The sequence below is a fragment of the Cebus imitator genome, unplaced genomic scaffold (genome assembly GCF_001604975.1).
Source record: "Cebus imitator isolate Cc_AM_T3 unplaced genomic scaffold, Cebus_imitator-1.0 Scaffold567, whole genome shotgun sequence".
In the NCBI taxonomy this organism is placed as follows: domain Eukaryota; kingdom Metazoa; phylum Chordata; class Mammalia; order Primates; family Cebidae; genus Cebus; species Cebus imitator.
Window position 1 is genome coordinate 511,063 of NW_016107882.1, and position 10,494 is coordinate 521,556.

Sequence of the window (10,494 nt, forward strand, 5' to 3'; positions counted from 1 at the left end):
CCTGCTCATTCACACGTCACGATAGCCCGGTACGCATGCACACGGCACACGGGGCTCTCCTGCGCTCATCTGTGGCCTGCTCGTTTACATGTCACTGATGCAAAACTCTGCAAGGGAACTTCTGCTCTTCGTTCTCCTCTTCCTGATTCATTGTCACATATGTTTAAGGAACTTTGGGGATATGAAGAAGATGCATTAAAGTGGGCACCTGCTAAGGGCTCTCCATGTTTTGCTCTGACCAGTTACACACGACATCTTGAGAACAACTTTGCAGCTCATTTCTAGCTAAGATGGCAGAAAACTCTAGGTCTTTGCCCATAGGACACTCCAGTTTTAAATGCAAAAATGAAATGTGTAACTCATCCGGAAGGTGAAATCTCCGTTTCTGTCTCACAGTTCACATACACCTGTTCTCAGTGGCCGCTGGAAAGGCGGACGCGTCCCACAAAACCCAGCAGCAGCCGCCTTGATTCCACCGCCTGGTCATCACACTCCGCCAGCATCGCCCCTTCCCCTGGACCCGCTGAGGAGGGAGCACGGGGCTGGTCACTGGTGTTTCCTCCCACTGGAAGCTGCTCAGCTTGAAGGGAAGGCGAGTCTGGGGCTGCGGCCCTCACCCTGTCCTGGCTGCGACCAGCCCTGCGGTCGCCATGAGCCCCACTCATATGCTCTGTGTAGGTTCCAAGCAGCGCTGGAACTGCACTGGGCTCAGAGGGCGCCCGTGGCTTGCTCTTGTGGGTGCTCCATGCCCATCTACCTTGCTGGAAAAACACAAGCTTAGTGATAAAATTGGTAAGAATTTCAAGACAGCGTCCCCAGAGCCTTCAACCCAAAGTGGCCCTTGCTCTCCCCAGGCACAGCGGGGTACCCAGGGGCAGGCAGGGTGGTCCTAGAGGTCAGTCTGGGAGGGGCCAGTGCCTCAGCCTCGACGCCCATGCTGTCCCCTCTCTACACGTCCTTGCCTGTCCCTGGAGAGCTGAGCGACTGCCAGGAGCCAGCCTGTACCCCCACCACCACCACCACGAGGCCTGGCGCTGCTCCTGGCACTGCTGGCTGGAGTTGCCTTCGTGGCTGCCCAGTGCACAGCTCCTGCACCAAGCGGCATGGGTCCTCGTCTTCATGGGAGGGCGGTGCTGATGCCAAGTTTTCGTCTCAGCTGGTGCAGATGCAGGGGTGCAGCTCAGCTCCTGCCTGGGGGCTGGGTCCTCTGCGTGTGCAGCTCTTCCTGTTACCTGCTGGGCTCTCCACAGCCACATGCTTCCTCCCCACTCCCTGGATGGCACAGATGCAGGGTGGCCTGTGTCTTCCACGGCAGGGGGCACATGCGCAGCCCCAGGGATGGCCCCAGCCTTGCTCTCCCCCGTCTTCCCCCTGAGGTGAGGCTGGGACTCCCGGGGTAACAGCACCTCCTCCCCATCAGGCCCTTTCACACACTTCCCGGGGTGGGCCAGGTGGGCAGCTCAGCCAGTGGCCCTGAGCCCCGGCCCCAGCCCAGGCATCTGGCAAAACTCTTCCTGGCCTCAGCCTCAATTGTGCAGTGGGCATGACCATCCCTCCACCTCAGGCAGCTGTGGGCATGGAACCAAGTTAATCCACCAACAGGGCTCGGTGTCTGGTAGAGGACTTTTTGGCCCCGTTCCCCAGCCATGTGGAAAGGACCTAATTCCCGATAAGGAAGGCCCTTCCTCCCCCACAGGGAGGGTCCCTTATCTCACTCTATCCTGGCCCGGCCCAAGACCAGCGACCTTCCCGCCCAGCGGCCCACTGAACCAGTCACCATCTGCCCCGCCAGCTCTCCTGTAACCTCCCGTCCCACAAGCTCCCGCCCGGCAGGCTTCCTGCCCAGCAATCAACCTAGCCAATTACTACCTGCCAGGTCAGCTCTCCTACCACCCCAGGCCCTCTGTCCCTATAAAGTCAACCGAACAAAGAAAGCGCGCGCAATTCTCCCTTCCCGCTTGAGTCGCCCGGAGATCCCAATAAAGTCGGTACCGGTCACCATGTGTCCTGCTTCGTGTCTACTGGGTGCCTGCCTCCGTGGGTTGGGGTCCCACAACCAGGGGTCGCACACTCGGGATGGCACCCACATAGGTCCGCTGGGTTTTTTACGTCATCTCATGCCATCTCTTCTCAAGCGTCTGGGGCCACATCTCTGTGACATGGGGCTTCCTGCCATCAGCATGCACCTGGGAGCACCCCAGGTCCTGTCTGCACCCAAGCCCCATGTCCCAAGAGCCCAGGGTCCCCAGTAGCCTAGTCCCTTGGCCCCCGGGGCGCTGCCTTGCTCTGGGAGGGCTCTGTGTCCCGATTTGCAATCACATGTCACAACCGTCACTATCGCACTGGTGGAGGGTGCAATGGCAGCAGCAGTCAGGCGGGGGGCTGAACTCCGGGCATCCGTCAGCAAAGAGTGAGGGGAAGCTGGATGAAGCAGCACACGTGGCCCTGGGGAATCGGCTTCTTCTGCCAGGAAAAGGGCTATTTCCGTAAGCTGCTGGCTGTCAAAAGTCATTTAGCTCCCCCTGTGTTCCAGAGAATATAATCTATTATTTGTTCAAAAGTAGGTTTCCTGAGGTAACCATAAAACCCCCAATATTGACGCTAAGTCACATGGAAAGCTGCAGGAGACCGGCCTGGCTTTTGTGAGATAACAGCAGGGCTTGTGTGCTCTGTGCTGAATCCTGCCATCCCTTCGATTTCCTCCTGGGAAACGGGGCCATCGCGAGGGTGACAGCCCTGCCAGCTGCCACATCCTCCTGCGCTGAGTCCAGGCAGCGCGGTCACAGTGCGCAGATCCGAGTGCTGGAGAGCCCTCTCCCCACCACAGTGCCTGCCACCCATCCCTTCCTCCTTCTGGCACCGACAAGGGTGGCATACTGCCCCTTCCACAGCCCTGCCCGGGTGGGGACCCCAGGGGGTGGAGTCCAAGGTCCTCCCTCTCCCCACCTCCCTCCCCATCACTTCCAGCTCCTCCACGTCAGCCCCGTGACCCTCATTCCCGTGAAGCTCACAATGGCAGAGCCCATGCTGACCCTCAGGGAAGACGAAGGGAGACTGGAGGAGGATGGGGGAGGATGACGGGCTGTGACTGGCTGGGCTGTGCCTGCCTCCAGGTGTAAATGTTGAAGTCCTGACCCCAGGACCTTAGAATGTGACTGTATTTGGGGATGGCGGTCTTTACAGAAAGGATTTCAGTTCCACAAGATCATGAGTGTGGGCCCGACGTGACCGGCGTCCTGGTACGCACAGGAGAGCAGGAGGCAGACAGGCAGAGTGGGCAGCCCGTGAGGACTCAGGGAGAAGCCGGTGTCTGCAGCCAAGGAGAGGCCTCAGGAGGGAGCAGCCCTGCTGTGTGACCTCAGACTGCCAGCCCCGTGGGCATGCTGCGAGCAATAAATGTCTGTTGTTTAAGCCCCGGCCTGCCGTCCAGAATGTCACAGGTGTTCGGACCAGAGCGACTCCATCTTGAGTGCGGGCTGGGAAAATGAGGCAGAACTGGCTGGACTGTGTGCCCAGAGTCAGACCTTCTGGGGCTCTCGGGGTTTACAGTTCATGAACAGATTAATCACGTTACTAAACAGACCCAGACTCTGGAGGGCCCAGGTATCCCCATATCCGGAGAGCAAAGGCATTCCCACTTTTGCTGTAAAGATAGTAATACTGATTCTTACAAAATATAGAAATTAGGAAAATTAATCTTCTGTCACCAACCCTCGTAGCCGAGCACATCCCACATAGACAAGGGCTGTGCCCAGGGCGGACGCGTCCCACTCGCCTGTGGAGTGACGGTTCTTTCACCACTGCGCTCTCTTAATAAACTTGCTTTTACTTGGCACTGCGGACTCACCCTGAATTACTTCTTGCACAAGATCCATGCCACACCATGGCCACGTGGGACGACCGACGCAGAGATGGACAAGAAGGCTCTGTGTTACCCGGGCCGCCCAGGCTCCCAAGCACCCGCACTCCCACCCCTTCTGTCCCGGTGCGTCAATGGTGGCACTGTGCAGCGTGTCCTGCGTACTGGGCCCTGCTCAGTTGCTCTGTGGGTCATGGGCCCTTCCTGACACTCTACAGAGAGGGGCTTTCTGGAGTCATGAAACCGGACACTGAGAGTGGCCGCCTCATCTGGAGTCTGAGTCCACTGTTGGGGACAAGCAGTGACCGCCTCCCTGACCTCTGCCTCCTCCACTCTGGCGACAAGGGCGAGAAGCAGGGGGCCGGCCTGACACCAAGGGGCAGATGCGGGAGCCGCGTCCCATCCCCTCGCCCAGCAGCCGTTCCTGTGAGTTCTGCTTGTATGCAGGTGATGCCTGACCTGCACTGTCTACACCTTCCCAAGCCCACAAATTCACTTGGTAGGATTTTTTTTTTTTTTTTAAAGCGCGAACACAGTCTCTCATTACTACAAATTATGCAGTCGAGTTTCCCACATTTGGGGAAATCGCAGGGGTCAGCACATCCGGAGTGCAATGGATAAGCCTCGCCCTGGGAAAACCACCTTCGTGATCATGGTATCTCCCCGGCCAGGTGAGTACAGGATTTTATTTTTACTGGATGAATCCTACAGGGCTTGTCCCCCATGCGCTGAGATGCATGGATGGTGACGGCTTCGCCCCCGGAGTTCACGCGTCCTCCAGGGGCACCACAGCTCCGGCTGCAAGTGGGCCTGTTCCTTTTCTTTTCTTTCTTTTTTTATTTTTAGTAGAGACGGGATTTTGCCATGTTGGCCAGGCTGGTCTCGAACTCCTGACCTCAGGTGATACACCGACCTCAGCCTCCCCAAGGGCTGGGATTACCGGTGTGAGCCACCACGCCCAGCCATGCCTGTTCGTTTTCATGATCAGAGAACTATAAGTGAAAAGACACTGAGTTACAACATCTGTCCTATCAGATTGGCAAAACTCCACAAGGTTGCCACCGCACCCTGATGGGGAGGCTGCAGGGAAACACGTAACCTCACGTCTTGCTGCTGGGATGCAAACGGCACAGCCCCTGTGGGAGGAAGCTCAGAGAGCCTGGGAAGGTACGTGTGTGTTCACAACTGCATCCTACAATTCCACTTCTAAGCAGCTATCAAAGTCACACTGTCAAAAACACCAGAAAATGAATCTCCAAGGCCATTCTAGGTAGTCCTACGTTTAATACCTACAGACATTTTTTTAACCAAAGGATATATCCTGGAAACATATATTATGTATGTATAAAACTAAATGGAGCCTCTGAGATGAAAAACACAGTTGAAATGAAAAATTCACATAATGAACTTAGCAGCAGTTTGAAAACTGCAGAAAAATACCAGCGAACCTGAATACAAGTGAGAACTTGAATACAAGCCTTAGAAAGTATTTAAACCTAAGCACAGAGATGGGGGAAAAGTTTAACATAAAAATAAACGGAACGTCCCTGACGTTCAGACAGCATCAGGCCACTCACGTACGTACAGCTGGAGTCCCAAAAGGAAGACGCAGGCAGAAACATATTTGAAGAAAACTTGGATGCAACATTTTCTTTTTTTGTTTGTTCGGGTTTTTTTGTTGTTTGTTTTTTTAATATATATTTTATTGCATTTCAGGTTTTGGGGTACATGTGAAGAACACTCAGGATTGTTGCATAGGTACACACATGGCAGTGTGGTTTGCTGCCTTCCTCCCCTTCACCTATATTTGGCATTTCTCCCCATGTTATCCCTGCCCAACTCCCCATCCCCCGCTGTCCCTCCCCTACTTCCCCCCTACAGACCCCAGTGTGTGATGCTCCCCTCCCTGCGTCCATGTGCTCTCATTGTTCAACACCCGCCTATGAGTGAGGACATGCGGTGTTTGATTTTCTGTTCTTGTGTCAGTTTGCTGAGAATGACGGTTTCCAGGTTCATCCATGTCCCTACAAAGGACACGAACTCATCATTTTTTTTATGGCTGTATAGCATTCCATGGTGTATATATACCACGTTTTCCCTGTGCAGTCTATCATCAATGGGCATTTGGGTTGGTTCCAGGTCTTTGCTATTGTAAACAGTGCTGCAATGAACATTCGTGTGCACGTGTCCTTATAGTAGAATGATTTATAATCCTTTGGATATATACCCAGTAATGGGATCGCTGGGTCGAATGGAATTTCTATTTCTAGGTCCTTGAGGAATCGCCACACTGTCTTCCACAATGGTTGAACTAATTTACATTCCCGCCAACAGTGTAAAAGTGTTCCTATTTCTCCACATCCTCTCCAGCATCTGTTGTCTCCAGATTTTTTAATGATCACCATTCTAACTGGCGTGAGATGGTATCTCAATCTGGTCATTAGAGAAATGGATGCAATATTTTCAAACCTGATAAATCTCACAGACCGATAAGCTCTATAAGCCTCAAGTAGGACAAACAAGGAAAAGCAGCCAGAGAAACACACATTAAACACAAAGAAACAGAACAGCCATCAACTTGTCATCAGAAGCAATTCCAGTCAGAAGACAACGGATGGAACGACGTGCCTTCATATGACAGAAGAAAAAGTGCCCATCAACCTAGACAATTAGTGAAAATACCTTTCAAAAAATGAGGGCAAATTCAGAACCGCTCCATACAAACAACAATTGGTGGAATTCATTTTCAGTAGATCTGCATGCCAAGAAATGCTAGAGGAAGCTACTGAGGCTAAAGGAAACACGTCAGCTGTATTTCACATGAAAGTGAAACGCATGACAACAAAGAAAGGACTCGGGCAGAAATGGAACTTGTTTAACGTGATTAACATTCACATTAAGGGTTATAATACCATCTGGATGTAGGCTCGCTTGAGTTTAAGCTGCAAATTGACAACTGTAGAAAAAAACACTGAACAAGCAAAGCAAAAAGATCTAGCTGAAAAGCCAGTAAGACACATTGGAATCCAAAAACAGGATAAATTTATGATTCTAAAAGAAGGAAGAAAAAAGAGGAAAAAGGATAAAAAATGGATAGGACAAATTTTGAAACACTGATAATTACATTAAATTTAAATGATGTAACATTCCATTTAAATGGCAGAGATTATCAACTGAAATAAACAAATGAAGAACTAACTCTAAGCTGCCTACAAGAAACCCATTTTAAATATAGATACACAGATAGGTTAAGGCCAAGCATGGTGGCTCATGCCTGTAGTCTCAGCACTTTGGGAGACCAAGGTAGGAGGATTGCTTGAGCCCAGGAGTTCAAGACCAGCCCAGGAAACATGGTGAAACCTCATCTCTACGAAAAATACAATATTACCTGGGTGTGGTGGCGTGCCCCTGTGGTACCAGCTACTCGAGAGGCTGAGGTGGGAGGATTGCTTGAGCCTGGGGGGGTGAGGCTGTAGTAAGCCAATATGGTGCCACACCACCGCACCCCAGCCTGGGTGACAGAGCAAGATCCTGCCTCAAAATTTTATTTAAAAAAAAAAAAGGCCAGGTACAGTGGCTCACACCTATGATCCCAGTGCCCTGGGAAGTCAAGGCAGGCAGATCACCTGAGGTCAGGAGTTTGAAATCAGCCTGGCCAACATGGTGAGACCCCATCTCTACTAAAAATACAAAAATTAGCTGAGCATGGCTGTGGGCCTCTGTAATCCCAGCTACTCGGGAGGCTGAGGCACAAGCATCATTTGAATTAGGGAGGCCGAGGTTGCAGTGAGAGTGAGACCATCCCATTGCACTCCAGCCTGGGTGACAAGAGTGAAATTCCATGATAAAAAAAAAAAAAATATATATATATATATATATATATATATATACATACACACACACACACACACACATACACATACCTATTATGTGTGTGTGTGTACATATATATATATGAGACACAGATAGGCTAAAAGTACAAGGAAATAAAGGGGTATGCCATGGAAATGCTGTCAAAAGAAAGCTGAAGTCATCATGTTGCCGATACACAAAGCAGACGTCAGAACAATGAACACACAGGGATAAAGAAAGACAACAGAGCCAAGTCATCAAGAGGACATCATGACCCCAAATAAGTATGCTCCTACTAACAGGGCTTCTAAACACAGAGCAAAATTCAAAAATATTCATCACTGAAACATGATTACATTGGATGTAGTAAAAATGTTCAACTTTTGCTTTTTGAAAGACACCAGGAGGAGAGTGGTGTTGGCGAGAGGGCTGGCTAGAACTGCTGGCACTCATCCCCTCCTCCCCCAGGAAGGACCAAGGCAACGAACTAACAGCGACAATTTGACTGCAGCGTTGAAGGCAGAGCGCTGGAGAGCAGCAGAGGTGTGGAGACACACCTGTGGTGCTTGGAAGTCCAGGAGGGCAGCCTGGAGCCGCCCAGCCTCTGCCGCCCAGTCTTCCTCACTCACCAGTTTGACCCAGAAGCAAAGAGGGACCTCCTGTGGCCGGGGAAAGGTCAGCAGATCTCCACCAGCTGCCACCGCTACAGCCAACACTGACAGTCCTTGCTGCAGGAGAGCCCACAGCCCTCGCAAGCCCTGCACCCAGTTTGCGGCACTGCAGCGAATTCACACAGCAGCGCTGCCCCAATCAGGAGCACAAGGTGGGCACTTCCCACCCCACACCCACACCGACAGCCAAGCTGCTACTACATCTGGAGGGGGTGTGACCCGGGGCCAGTAGCACCCGCACCTCTCCAGCACTGGGGCTCCACCTCCATGCTGCCAAACCCACATGGGCGACTGAACACCACAACCCCAGCTTCATGGGGCTGGGGCCCAGGTTCAGCTATAGCTTTGGTCCTGCACAGCAGGGAGAGCCGTCCCCACGGCAGCTCTTCCGTCTGGAGGAGCTGTCTGCCCATCCCACCTGCAGCAAACCCACCCTTGAGCCAGCCAAACAGCTGCGGGCCTCCCCACTTAGGACCCGCCTGCCCCCAAGCAACTGATAGCAGGAGTTCAGGGTCTGAGAAATCAGCCCCACAGCGCCCACCACCTGCAGGTACGCCCCTGGCCTGCTCAGTGGCCCTGTGCCTCCAATAAGGGCCTAAGAAAAAGTCCCACAGGCTGCCCCTGGCAATACGCAAAAATTAGTAGCATTTCTATACACAAACAAAACGCTAGCTGAAAAAGAAATTGAGAAGGCAATCCCATTTCCAATAGCTACAAAAAATATATAACACCTAGGGCTAAATTTCTTTTTCTTTTCTTTTTTTTTTTCTGAAAAACTAGTCCACTGGGAACCCAGGGATAAATTTAAAAAAACAGGCGAAAAACCTCTACGAGGGAAAGTACAAAACACCGATGAAAGAAACTGAAGCAGATATGAAAAAATGAGATGACGCCTCATGCTCAAGGATCAGAAGAATTAAGTGTTAAAATGATTGTGCTACCCAAGGCAATCTACACATTCAAGGCACTGCCTATCAAAATACCAATGACCTTCTTCATAGAAAAATAAACAATACTGAAATTTGTATGGAACCACAAAAGATTCCAAATAACCAAAGCCAACCTGAACAAAAACAACGAAGCTGGAGGGATCACACTCCCAGGCCTCAAAATACACTACAAAGCTACAGTAACCAAAACAGCATGGAACTGGCATAAAACAGACACATGGACCAATGGAACAAAACAGAGGGCCCAGAAATTAATCCACTTTCTACAGCCAACTGATTTCAACACAGGTGTCAAGAACACTTGGTGTGGAAAGGATGGATTCTTCAATAAATGGTGCTGGGTAGTGGCTCACACCTATTCCAGCTACTCGAGACATGGAAGGATTGCTTGCGCCCAAGACCAGCCTGGGCTACATAGCAAGACCCAATTTCTACAAAAAGTTGAAAAATTAGCCAAGTGCTGTGGTGCACGCCTGCAGTTTCAGTTATTCTGGAGGCTGAGGTGAGGGGATTGCTTGAGCTCAGGAGTTCAAGGCCGCAGTAAACTATGATTGTGCCACCACTCCAGCCTCGATGACAGCGCGAGACACTGTCTCTTAAAAAAAATATACATACTCTAATGCTTACAGCAGACCAATTCATTGTGACCAAAAATGGGGACATCCTACTGGCCATCAGCATCCGGTGGTTAGCCCAACTGTGGTGCATTCACACCAAGGAGTGCCACTCGGCAATTAAAAGGAACTACTGTTACATGCAACACTGAGGAGTTTCACAAACACTGTGCCCAGTAAAAGAAGCCAGATAAAAAAGACTGAATGATTCCATCCATGTAAATTTCTAGAACAGACGAATCTGCGATGACAGAAAACAGTTTGGCTCTAAAGGGGCAAGAAGGAGATTTTGTTTGGGTTTGGAGTCAGGATCTGACTCTGTGACCCAGGCTGTGTGCAGTGGTGCAATCACGGCTCACTGCAGCCTCAATCTCCCAGGCTCAAGCAATCCTCCCACCTCAGCCTCCAAGTAGCTGGGACCACAGGCATGCACCACAACGCCCAGATAATTTCTTCTGTTTTTGTAGAGATGGGGCCTCACTATGTTGCTCAGGCTGGTCTTGAACTCCTGGGCTCAAGTAATCCTCCCGCCTCGACCACCCAAAGTG

At 51.3% G+C, this 10,494-nt stretch overlaps 1 non-coding gene across 1 annotated transcript; it reads right to left on the bottom strand.

Moving 5' to 3' along the window:
* Nucleotides 1-4,379: 4,379 nt before the first annotated feature.
* LOC119469077 lies at nt 4,380-4,538 on the bottom strand. The gene has a single exon (XR_005197902.1). It is a non-coding gene; the product is annotated as a U1 spliceosomal RNA (small nuclear RNA).
* Nucleotides 4,539-10,494: the final 5,956 nt, after the last annotated feature.